The sequence below is a fragment of the Ailuropoda melanoleuca genome, chromosome 3 (genome assembly GCF_002007445.2).
Source record: "Ailuropoda melanoleuca isolate Jingjing chromosome 3, ASM200744v2, whole genome shotgun sequence".
Lineage (NCBI taxonomy): Eukaryota > Metazoa > Chordata > Mammalia > Carnivora > Ursidae > Ailuropoda > Ailuropoda melanoleuca.
The window spans coordinates 94,523,384-94,536,994 of record NC_048220.1 but is presented as its reverse complement, the minus strand read 5'-3'; the positions used below and the strand labels follow the sequence as shown (position 1 = coordinate 94,536,994).

Sequence of the window (13,611 nt, the reverse complement as noted above, 5' to 3'; positions counted from 1 at the left end):
CTAGGGATTTGTAATCAATGCTTATGGCTCTGTGCAAGTTGAATTCTGTTTTTGATTTATGTCTTTCTCAGTAAAATGCTGTATGTGTGCATGCATGTGGGTGCTTGTGCTTACCCTCGAGAAGGACCAAAGAGGATGAATAGGTTATTCCATTATAATACAAACACATTTCAGAAAAATTTGGAGTTAATTTATATATTTTCAAAAGGCCGTGGTATGAAACACTGCTCTTCAATTAAAATTTCAGGGATTATGGAAATATTCTATATATGCATTGTCCTGTACAATAGCCACTATCCACACGTGGCTGTGGAGCACTTGAAATGTGGCTGGTGTGAAGGAGGAACTGAATTTTTAATTTAATTAATTTAAGTAGCCACATGTAGTTGGTACCTACCATTTTAGACAGAACAGGTCTAAAGAGCTGTTGAGAATGCTTTTAAAAGTCAGCAACTGGTTATTCAGTCTGCCAGCTTGATTATTTTATTCTTGGATTCTGAGTATTCGTTTATTTTCTTGTGTTTAAATGTGCACCAGTTGCCACTCCCCTGCCACTTCCTTCCCCCTCCTGGTTTCTCTCTCTCTCTCTCTCTCTCACACACACCTTATTGCTAAATATCAAAATTTTTTTTAATATACACACTTCTTGAGGCAGTACTCTGTACATATTATGCTGTGTCAAAATTTTCAGCATTTGTTCTCCTTTTTAATTGAGAACCAGATGTTAACCCTGATTTAAATTCTCAAAGGTAATTGATGTCTTCCATGGTGGTCAAATCCTTCTCCTTAACCTTCTGGTAGTATCTCCACTGTTATCAGCCCTTTCCTTAAGATTGCTCTTCAGCCTCTTTGGTGCTGCAATATCTTGAGTGTCTGTCTTTTTCCATCGGTCTTTTTCTCTTTTTTCCAGTGTCCTTTAACATTATGGATATTTCCCACAGCTCAAATTTACTCTCCTGGATTCAGCCAAAAGCTCTGATTAAGGTTTTTTAATGGAAATATATCTAATCCTGATCTCTCCAATGGTCTGTCTGAAAATCTCACACTTTTTTCTTGAAATTTCTTGATGTGTAAAAATCCAAGTTTAATATTAAAACAACTTATAATTTGATTAATAATCAAAATTAACCCCCCTGTGTTGAAAATGCACCACCATATTTCCTGTTACCAAAAGTTGAAAGCTTGGTCATCCTTACTTTGCATGCTTTCTTATTCTCCTCAACTAAGTCAACATATGCTGGCAATTCTTTCTTTTTTTTTTTTTTAATAAAATATGTGATGTTTCATGAATTTGCATGTCATCCTTGCTGAGCAGCCATGCTAATCTTGTCTGTATCATTCTAATTTTAGTGTGTACTACCAAAGCAAGTACAGTTTTTATTTTCTAATTGATGTTGGGTTATAACTAGTTTCCTTTTCCACTGCCCATATCTTGACTTAGGTCTTCTTTGGCTTATGTGTTCATTATTTCAGTCCCCTAATTAGACTTATTACATTCAGTTTCAATTGAGGTTGTACTAACTATTCCATTTCTACCTTACCTGCTTTTTCTGCATGCATCCTACCCTCTGGGTACGTTGGCTTAACCCACTCTTGCAGAATCATTCTTTCCAACCATATGCTATTGCTTAATACTACTAGCTCTGCCAAAAGTTGAATTTTCTTATTTGTGTATTTAGATCCTTCTTGCCTAAGTCTTTTAAGGTTTGTTCTGTTTTTCATACATTATTTACCATCTGTGTATTGAGTGCATGCTTTTGCAGGCATGAGCTTTAGTGCTTAACTCATATAATAAGAGGATCTCTGCTTTCAAGGAGCTTAACATTGTAATAGGGAATCTGACAAGTAAATAAGCAGTTATGGTACAGTATGATAAACTTTCATCTCATCATCATCTAGAAACCATCCCAAACCACTTGCTTCTCTGAACTCATAGAGATTACTCCTTGGCCACTTAATTACATTACTCATTTTTGTCTTGTCACCTGTTGATTTTACTATTATGTGTTAATCTTATTTCCTCTGTTAGATTATAAACTCCTTGAGGGCAGAGAATACATAATACCACTGAATATACCTTATAGCCCCTAACCCACAATATTTCATATAAAAAGTACATATTAAATACCTGGAAATTTATAAGAGAGCTGAATTTTACCTTTGAGAATCTTCGCACTGCATAACCATTTTTCTGTCTATGTAAAATACAGAAATGTGGTGAGAGACAGTGAGGTTTGTTTGTACTCATTTTATATTGAATGATGGTTTTAACCCTGGATTTTGAATTTCTTATGCTATTTAAAGCATAATCTGTATTACAAAATGTTAGGTGCTTATACTTAGATTTCCCGTTACAAAATACTTAATAAAAATGAAGTATATAAATTAGAATTGTATTTCAAACTACTATGAAATTTAGGAAATATATGTTAATACTCAGAAGCCAAGAGTAAAGTATTATAATTGTTAGGCTGTAAAGCCAGATGTTGATTTTGTAAAAAAAAAAAAAAAAGAAAGTTTTTTATTAATGTAATTGGACTTATGAAGCCTTCATTGGATGAAGCAGATTTTTCTAATAGAATAACTTTAAAAGTAAATGTAAGTGAACTATAGTCTTTCAAAATTTTCATCAGTTTAAAAAATTATTGGATTTTAATCTAATTCTGGCTTATTTCCAGATGTTGATTATAATACTTTCTGGTAAATTAACTTTCCACAGGAACTCTTTTCTCTTTGCTTTTGGTTAATTTAAAAAATAACTTCATTAAAGCATAATTGACATAAAATAAAACACATATTTAAAGTATAAAACTTGATACATTGGGATATATGTATATGCCAGTGAAGCCATCACAACTGAGATAATGAAAATATTCATCACTCTTAAAAAATTTCCTCATTCCTATAATTCCTCTAGCCCCATTCCTTCTCCCCACACCCCCAAAGGCAGACATGAATCTGTTTTCTGCCAGTATACATTTGCCTTTTTAAGAAATTTATGTAAATGAAATCATATAGTATATGCACTTTCTTGTCTAGTTTCTTTCCTTAGCATATTTGTTTTAAGATTTATCCATGTTATAGTGTTTAACACTAGTTAACTACTTTTTATTGTTAAGTAGAAACACAGCTGATTTTTGTTTCCTTTGTTTTTGTTTTTTCTTTTTAAAGATTTTATTTATGTAGCAGAGAGAGAGAGCACAAGCAGGGGGAGCAGCAGAGGGGAGGGAGAAGCAGATTCTCCACTGAGCAGGGAACCTGACGGGGGGCTGGATCCCAGCACCCTGGGATCATGACCCCAGTCGAAGGCAGCTGCTTAACCAACTGAGCCAAACAGATGCCCCAACACATCTGATTTTTATATATCAGTTGTGTGTCCTACAACTTTACAGAATTGTTGATTAGGTCTACCAATTGTTTAGATGGAGTCTTTAGGGTTTTATATATATATATAAATGTATATATATATATACACACACACACACAGACACACACACATATATGTATTATGTATGTATATATGTATATATGATATATATGATGTATATAATACTATATTTGCAAATAGAGACAGTTTTACTTCTTCCTTTCCAATTTGGATTCCTTTTGTTTCTTTTTCTTACCTAATTGTTCTGGCTGGGACTTCAGTACTATGTCGAATTGCTTAGTTTTCAATGTATAGATCTTTTTACATCTTTGGTCAAATTTATCCTTAAATATGCCATACTTTTTATGCTATTGTGAATGGTATTATTTTTTAAATTTCAGATTCTGATCATTTGTTGATAGTATATAAAAATAAAATTGGTTTTCATATATTGATNAACCCCTAGTACACTGTTGGATAGAAATAATGAGAATGGACATCCTTGTCTTATTCCTCATCTGAGGAGGAGAGCATTTGGTCTTTCACTATTAAGTGTAGTGTTAGCTGCAGGTTGTTTGTAATTGCTCTTGAAAATGTGGAGGAAGTTGTCTATTCCTAGTTCTGAGAGTTTTTATTTGGAGTGGATATTGGGTTTTGTCAAATGATTTTTCTGCATCAGTTGTTAAGATCATGTGTTCTTGTTGTTGTTCTTTATAATATTAATGTGGTAGCTTATGTTGATAGATTTGTGAACATTAAGACAGTAGTGCATTTGGTCATGTCTATTACTCTTTTTATATATTGTGGGAATTGATATGCTCATACTGTGTTGAAGATTTGTGTATCTATGATCTTGAGAGATTTTGGTCTATAATTTCCTTTTCTTATAATGCCTTTCAGGTTTTGGTATCAAGGATACTGACCTCATAATGTGAGCTGGGAAGTATTCCTTCTTGTTTAATTTTTTGAAGGTTTTATGTAGAATTTGTATCGTTTGTTCATTAATTGCTTGGTAGAATTCACCAAAGAAGCTATCTGTGACTAGTGTTTACTTTCTGGATAGATTTTTAACTGTAGATTAAATTTCTTTAACAGATAATGGATTACCGAAATCAACTATTTCTTCTTGAGTGAGTTTTGTTAGTTTTGTTAGATACTTTCATCACTTACATACAACACCCAGTGCTCATTGCAAGTGCCCTCCTTAATCCCCATCACCCATTTAACCCATCCCTCCACTCACCTTCCCTCTTAGTAACCATCAGTTTGTTCTCTATAGTTACAAGTCTGTTTTGTGGTTTATCTGTTTTTTCTTCATTTGTTTTGTTTCTTAAATTCCATATATGAGTGAAATCATATGGTATTTGTCTTTCTCTGACTCACTTATTTCACTTAGCATTATACTCTCTAGGTCCATCCATGTTGTTGCAAATGGCAAGATTTCATTCTTTATTATGGCTGAATCCATTTTGTGTGTGTGTGTGTGTGTGTGTGTGTGTGTGTGTGTGTGTGCATCTCACACATCTTTATCCATTCGTCTATCAATGGATACTTGGGCTGCTTTTATAACTTGGCTATTGTAAGTAATGCTGCAGTTAACATAGGAGTACATATATCCTTTAGAATTAGTGTTTTTACCTAGTAGTGTGATCATAGGGTAGTTCTATTTTTAATTTTTTTAGGAACCTCCATCCTGTCTTCCTGACTGGCTGCCCCAGTTTGTGTTCCCACCAAGAGTGCATTTGTTGTTTGTGAACTTGTTTCTTGTGTTTTTTATTTTAGCAGTTCTGACAGACATGATGCGATAGCTCATTGTAGTTTAGATTTGCATTTCCCTGATGTTGAGTAATGTTGAACATCTTTTCATGTGCCTGTTGTCAATCTGTATGTCTTCTTTGGAGAAATATCTGTTCATCTCCTGCCCATTTTTTAATTGGATTATTTGTTTTTGGGTGTTGAGTTTTATAAGTTCTGTATATATTTTGGATATTAACCCTTCATTGAATATGTCATTTGTAAATATTTCCTCCCATTGTCTTAGTTTTGTTGATTGTTTCCTTTGCTCTGCAAAAGCTTCTTATGTTGAAGTAGTCCCAATAGTTTATTTTTGCTTTTGTTTCCCTTGTCTCAGGAGACCTATCTAGAAAAATGTTGCTGTGGCCAGTGCCAGAGAAATTACTATCTGTACTCTCTTCTCAGATTTTTATGGTATCGGCTCTCACATTTAGGTCCTTAATCCATTTTAGGTTCATTTTTGTGTATGGTGTAAGAAAGTGGTCCAGTTTCATTCTTTTACATGTATCTGTTCAGTTTTCCCAGCACTATTTGTTGAAGGGACTGTCTTTTTCCCATTGCGTAGTCTTACCTCCTTTGTTGAAGATTAATTGGCTATATAATTGTGGGTTTATTTCTGGGTTTTCTGTTCTGTTCTTTTGATCTATGTGTCTATTTTTGCACCAGTACAATATTGTTTTGATTATTACAGCTTTGTAATGTAACTTAAAGTTCAGAATTGTGATGCCTTCAGCTTTGCTTTCCTTTTTCAAGATTGCTTTAACTATCCAGGGTCTTTGTGGTTCCATACAAATTCTAGGATTGTTTATTCTAGTTCTGTGAAAAATGCTGTTGATATTTTGATAGGGATTGCATTAAATCCATAGATTGCTTTGGGCAATGTAGACATTTTAACAATGTTTGTTCTTCCAATCTATGAGCATGGAATATCATTCCATTTGTTTGTTTTGTCTTCAGTTTTCTTCATCAGTGTTTTATAGTTTCCAGAATATAGGTCTTTCACCCCTTTGGTTAAGTTTATTCCTAGATATTTTATTATTTTTGGTGTAATTGTAAATGAGATTGTTTTCTTAATTTCTCCTTCTGGCACTTCATTATTAGTATATAGAAATGCAGTGGATTTTGTATATTGATTTTATATCTGGTGCTTTTAACTTGTTAATGTCTTTTTAAAAAAATATTTCATTAATTTATTTATTTGAGAGAGAGTGAGAGAGGGAGTGTGCCTGCGGGGGAGGGGCAGAGGGAGAGGGAAACAGAGAATCTCAAGCAGACTCTGCTCTAAGCATAGAGCCTGATGTGGGACTTCATCTCACAACCACGAGATCATGACCTTAGCCAAAATCAAGAGTCCAGTGCTTAACCAACTGAGCCACCCAGGCGTCCCTAACTTCTTAGTGTCTTTATATTTGAAGTGTGTTTCCTATAAGAAACACATAATTGGGTTTTGCTTTGGTCTCCAGTCTGACAAAATTTGCCTTTTAATTGGAGTATTTAGGACATTTATATCTTACGTTATTCTTGATAAAGTTTAAATATACCATCTTTTTTAAAAAAAGACTTTATTTGAGAGAGTGAGAGAGAGAGAGATCACAAGCAGGGGAGCAGCAGAAGGAGTGGGAGAAGCAGACTCCCTTCTGAGCCGGGAGCCTGATTTGGGGCTTGATCCCAGGACCTCAGGATCATGACCTGAGCTGAAGGCAGATGCTTACCTGACTGAGCCACCCAGGCTTTCCCTTGTCCCACCCATTCTTTCTTTCCCTAATTAGATGGAATGTATGATTCTCCCTTGTCTCCTTTGTTGACGTATTAGCTATGATTCTTTGCTTTGTTATTTCAGTGGTTACTTTAGGATTTATGATATCTGTATTTAATCACAGTCTAATATCAAATGATATTATACCACTTCACATATATTATAGGAACCTTATAATAGTATATTTCCATTTTTGACTCCCAGCCTTTGTGGTATTTTTGGTTATATCTTTTGCTTTTTTAATATGTTATAAATCCCATGCTACATTGGTAAATATTATTTTTGTTTAGGCAGTCAGTTATTCTCGCTCTATATAAATAATAGGAGATTGTCTGTTTATCCATATAGCTTCATTTCTAGTATTTTTCATTCATTTGTGTAGTAGATTCCTCCTTCCATCTGGTATCATTTACCAGTATTTCTGCCTGAAAAATTTTCTTTAACATTTCTTCTAGTACAGTTTTGTTGGTGATAAATTTTTTCAACTGTTGCATGTCTGAAAAAGTCTTTGTTTGCTTTTTTAAAAAATTAAACAGATTTTACTATTTAGAACAGTTTTAGATTCACAACAAAATTGAGAGGAAGGTACAAGATTTCTCATATACCTCCTACACTAAATGTGTAGACTTCCTCCCCGTTATTAACATTCCCCACCAGAGAGATACATGTCCTACAACTAATGAACCTGACACATCATTAGCACCCAGAATCCTTAGTTTACATGAGGTTTCACTCTTGATGTTGCAAATTCTGTGGGTTTAGACAAATGTGTAATGACATGTATTCACCATTTGCAGTATCATGCAGAGTAGCTTCACTGCCCTAGAAATCCTGTGTCCTGCCCATTTACCCTTCCCTTCCCCAAACCCTGCCCACCACCAATCTTTTTACTGTCTCCATAGTTTTGCCTTTTTCAAAGTGTCACGTAGTTGGAATCTTGCAGTAGGTAGGCTTTTCAGATTGGCTTCTTTCACTTAGTAAGATGCGTTTAAGGTCTTCCATGCATTTTCATTGCTTGATAGCTCATTTCTTTATTTCTTTTTTTTTTTTCAAGATTTTATTTATTTGGCAGAGAGAGAAAGAGAAAGAGCACAAGCAGGGGGAGCAGCAGGCAGAGGGAGAAGCAGGCTCCCTGCAGAGCAAGAAGCCCAATGTGGGACTCAGTCCCAGGATCCTGGGATCATGACCTGAGCTGAAGGCAGACATTTAACCAACTTGAGCTACCCAGGCATCACAGCTCATTTCTTTCTAGCACTATTGAATAATATCCCATATCTGGATATACCATATTTTATTTATCCTTCCATCCACATCTACTGAAGGACATAATGGTTGCTTCCAAGTTTTGAATAAAATGGTTATAAATATACACGTGCAAGTTTTTGTGTGGACATAAAATTTTCCTTCTTTGAGTATGATTGTTCTTCATATTCAGAGGCTATGGCCATTACTGGAGATGCCCCAGCTTGTGCCTTTCATCCACTTTTTCCAGTCCTAGCCTCCTGCTACCTTGGGGCTGGTGTCTGATCTCTTGAGTATTCTATCTCTTATCCAGTGTTGACGTTTATTAAATACTGCTTAATATGATTTTAGAGTTGATTCATCTTGTCTTTGGATTATGGATTGAAAATTTTAAACTGTAATATATATAATTTTCTTTTTTTTTTTTTAAAGATTTTTATTTATTCATACGACAGAGATAGAGACAGCCAGCGAGAGAGGGAACACAAGCAGGGGGAGTGGGAGAGGAAGAAGCAGGCTCATAGCAGAGGAGCCTGATGTGGGTCGATCCCATAATGCCAGGATCACGCCCTGAGCCGAAGGCAGACGCTTAACCGCTGTGCCACCCAGGCGCCCCAAACTGTAATATATATAATTTTCTAAAAGCCTATAACTTCTTAACTATAATTACCAACTGTTTTTAGCCATTTATTTTATTCCTTAATTTCACACTTTGGGACTCTCACAGCTCATCGGCATAATGGAAGTGAGGAATAATTTTCGTTAAATATGTTTTTTCTTTTTGTGTCTTTAAGAAATAATACTGTGACTATACATTTGTTATAATGTCTTAAAATCTCTTAAAATACATTTGATTATATTTGTCTACTTTGCCTGTATTTCCTTAATAAGGATCTCTTAATTCTAAATGTATCAAGTATCTAAATATGAATGTATCAAGTATCAAACATCAAGTTGCAGAAAGCTCATTTTTATTGAACTGGATTTCTTAAACATGAGGAATTTTAAGGCTGAGTTATATGGCTTTAGTTGTTACATACAATAAAATGTGGTTATCATGTGGACTAACTTTACTAGCCATTATAAATATATGAGGAATTACATGGTAACAAGGGTCAGGAAGTTTTGAGAATATTTTCAATTTGCCAGTATAGGAGAAATTCTTAAGGCTGACCTGATGGCAAAATGTCCAGTTGGATAGGATGACTGTGGGAAATGCTGCCTTGAACAGAACTATGGTAATCATGCCATATGAGGTTGATAATCATCTTACTTTCCATAATTATAAATCTTTGGTTGAAAGGTACTTTGTGAAATCCAAATTTCACCACCTGTTATCCCCGATGGCTAAGATTATTAATAATTTTTATCCCCCCCCGCTTTGCTGTATTTGTGTATAATGTACATTGAAATTTTTCCGTAGATTTTTAAAAAAATAATTTATAAACCCTTTGGCTTACAGAATCTGTTTTCTAAATTTGTGATTGATATATTAGTATAATCCAACTAACTATAGACTTTTGCTTTAGAAGATTTTAAATATGATCGTTTCATTAATCAAAGGATTATTTGGGTAAGTTTATCATTGGTTTGAATGGAGAAATAGCAAAGAGATATAAGCATGACATACTTTATTAATTACTGGCAATGGCCCCATCCTTGTCTTTCCTATCACCAGTAGTTAATGTACATTATCTATGGCACTTCGGATTGCCTTGTCTTGAAAGAGAATTAACTTCTACAAGGCCTAAATATCAAGGGCTTGGTGACGGTAGTTTATTTTGCTGTCATTAAGATAAATAAGTATCTCAGCATTCCACACCCCATAGAATTCCTATAGCCATTGCTGAGAGCTGACTATATTGACACCTGGTCACTTGGCAATTATAGCCTTCACATGAGAAGCTGCTGTCCAAGGTGATTGGTATTTCTTTCTCATGCATTCTAAATACCAGGAATACCAGGGCTCATTCAGAGCTCCTGTCAAATTCTCTAGACTCCTGACATATGACCATTGGTCAATAGTTTCAAGTTAGCATTTTCAGTGTACCTCCAAACTTCAAGTTTTTCTTTAGAGCTTCTAGAGTTGGAAAGGTGGCTTAGAGGTGAGATGGTGGGAAGAAAGCAGACAATATTCTGCCAGCAGATCTGAAAATAATTAAGATTTGTTTATAAATTATTTTCGTAAGAAGCAAAATTGCCCATTCATCTGATTCTGTGATCCTTGGGCCCAAGAAAAGTGGACAAAGAACCCATGTTAAATTTTTATAGGAGTATAGTTCTCTTCTTTTTTAGTAAACATTGGGAATGATTTTTTGGGGTTCTCACATCATATCTCACAAAGTCAAAAAACTAAAGGAGGGCTGATTATTTATAACCTACGAATATAATCATCTCATGGCATGAAAATTTCCTTGGGCTGTTTTTTGACAGCAGTAAGATGAATGGTTTAATGATGTATACTAATTGTAATTTGCAATTATGCCTATGAATGCTGTCATAGAAATTATCTCATGTATTGGGGAGTCATAATAAATGTGTTCATGTAAATGAAAGACAGTTGATACAGGATTAGATTTTTTAAAAATTTTTTATTTATTTAAGAGAGACGGAGAGTGCATCAGGGGGAGGAGTGGGGGGGGAGGGAGAGGTAGGGGAAAAAAGTCTCAAGCAGACTCTAATCTGAGCATGGAGCCAGACACGAGGCTTGATCTCACAGCCCTGGGATCACGATCTGAGCTGAAACCAAGAGTCAGTGGCTTAACTGACTGAGCCACCCAGGTGCCCCTGCAGGATTAGATTTATTTAATGTTGTTTTAGGAGTAAAAACTAAGGTCATTGACTAAAACTTACAGAAGTGGAAGGAGGAACTTACCAGGAAATGGAATTATTTAAAAAAACAAACAAACATGGAATTAGCTCTCCCTCAAGGTAATAAATTGCTTGTTGCTAAATTGGATGGTCAGTATTGGGGCAGGTACCCTCTCATACCATTCTCATTTATTGAGTATTTGATGTATATCTACATTATAGTAACAAACTCATAGGCTTCACAGGACAGATAAACTCAGCTAAGGCAGTAGATTGATGGTGCCAGTGGCAAACTGAAAAATGCCTTCTTTGCTTAAAGTTATTTAAATTCCAATAAAAATAGAGTCCATTGTGCTGGCCAAACAAAACTTATCATTTGGCTAACCACTGAATCTATTGTAATAGGCATATTCATATACAGGATTTTTATTTTATCATTAAAATCAATGCAACATTATTCTTGTTTTACAAATAAAGGACCTGAGATTAAGGGAAGTTGGATAATTCATCTGTTTGGTAGCCACTATTCAGTGAAAGAGTTTAGGATCAAACTCCAAGTAAACTGTATCATGGCTAATTCATTTGATCTTCCTGATAACACAGACATTAAGAAGTTATATCATTTACCTAATGGTTACAGATAGTTTTTGAAAAAGCCCAAGGTGGTACAATGACCACTCTATTTATTCAAAGTCAGTTTGGATTCTTTCATTGACATCTGTTGATGCCAGTGCCATTGTATAGATGAGACAGTGGGTCCTTGGGGAGGGTTAGTTATATATAATTTTAGGTTTTATGTCACAAGGAAAATGAGAAAGGGAGACAAAAATGAGTCAGATGCTTATTTAAATAAAATAGTTGACCACAAATAAGGTGTGGTGAGTCTAGTGGATCATTTAGTGTCCCCCCCCCCAAATTCATGTCCACTCAGAACCTCAGAATGTGACCTTATTTGGAAATAGGGACTTTGCAGCCATAATAGTTAAGGATCTAGAAATACAGATAGAATGAGTTAAGCATCTAAGGATGAAATCATCCTAAAATTAGGATGGGCCCTAAATCCAATAACTATTTCCCTTATAAGAGCAGAGGACACAGACACAGAGGATAGGCACAAAGGAGGTATAGATATAGAGAAGGCCATGTAAAACTGGAGGCAGATACTGGGGTTAAGAGCTGCTACAAGCCAGGTGATGCCAAATGGTGCCAAGGATTGCGACAGCCACCAGAAACTGGGGTAGAGGTTAAGGGACAGATTGTTCTTGAAGGCCTCTGGAAAGAACCAGCCTCTCTGGTTCCTTGATTTCAGACTTCTAGACTTCGTAAATGTGAAAGAGTAGATTTCTATTGTTTTAAGCCACACAGTTTTGTGGTACTTGGTTATAACAGCCTCAGGAAATGAAATGGAAACTAAATGGTGAGATACTCTGAAAAGTCTGCCTTTCCCTCCCCTCCCCTTCCCACTCACCCATATATGTGTATCCTTTATAGCTTTGGGTCCCTGAAAATAACACCACTAGAATTTTATTGAAGTGTATTCTTAATAGATTCCTATCAAAACAAAAATATGTTACCTGGGAAGAGTAACATATCAAGTATTAACATAATAGAATTCTCTAAAAAAATGATGATTACTTTTAATATCTTAGTACAGAAGCTCTTATGCTGATTCAGACAGTATTTTAACTGGATTTGAGTGAGGATATTTGAAGGTAAAAGTCAAATGCTTCTGGCTATTAGTTTCTGAGAGTTGCAATTATTATAAATCATGGATATATCTTTAAAGCATATTTTATATCATATTAATGTACTGAAACTCATTGTGATATAGAATACTTGATTATAATTTGCAGCCCAAAAGAAGGTATTTTAAAAGCAGTAGATTTAAATTTGGTATTGAATTTGCTCTCTATTTTTCAAGTATAGTAGAACTGCAAATTCATGTGCTAGCTGAAAATCTGAGAAGATAATTAAGCCTATATTTCTTACCACTTTAGGTTACTTGGAAGGGTAAATATTTTAATGGGTACAATTTCTATCTACTTTCTCTTCAGGTGCTTGTGTGCAGGCTTTATTAAGCATAAAGAAATGAACCCAGTCTAAATTTATGACAAGTCTTTTTATTCATAATAGAATAAAGCGTAATTTTTACTTCCTCTGCATAAAATGCGCATACATCTCCCATATAAATTTGAATTATTTTTCTCATTTTCTTAGAGATGGTTATTTCTTAAGGAGAATTCTAGCAAAACTTCTAAAGTGGTATTGAGAGAGGAGAACCGGGGTGAATGATGAATTTAGGTGTTATTTCACTTTTTTTTTTAAGCCTAAGATTTACACTAGCTCATTTGTACTATCACTGCAGGGCTTTGAAATTTCTTGTATTTTCTTGTTCTACCTCATTGGTTTCTGTAACTATTACTTATATATTACTCTAGATCACGATTTCTTAACATTGCACTATTGACATTTTACACCAGGTAATTCTTTGTTTCGGGGTGCTGTCTTGTGCATTGTAAGATGTTTAGTAGCATTTCCGGTTTTACCCACTAGATGCCAGTAGCACTCCCTAATAGTGACAACCTGGAACCTCTCCAGATTATGCCAAATGTCCCCTTAGGAGCAGTATCACCCGTAATTA

At 34.9% G+C, this 13,611-nt stretch overlaps 1 non-coding gene across 1 annotated transcript; it reads right to left on the bottom strand.

Annotated features, from left to right (window-relative positions):
• Positions 1 to 1,267: 1,267 nt before the first annotated feature.
• On the bottom strand, positions 1,268 to 1,370 carry LOC117801627. Its single transcript, XR_004624388.1, has one exon. It is a non-coding gene; the product is annotated as a U6 spliceosomal RNA (small nuclear RNA).
• Between the last annotated feature and the right edge of the window lie 12,241 nt (positions 1,371 to 13,611).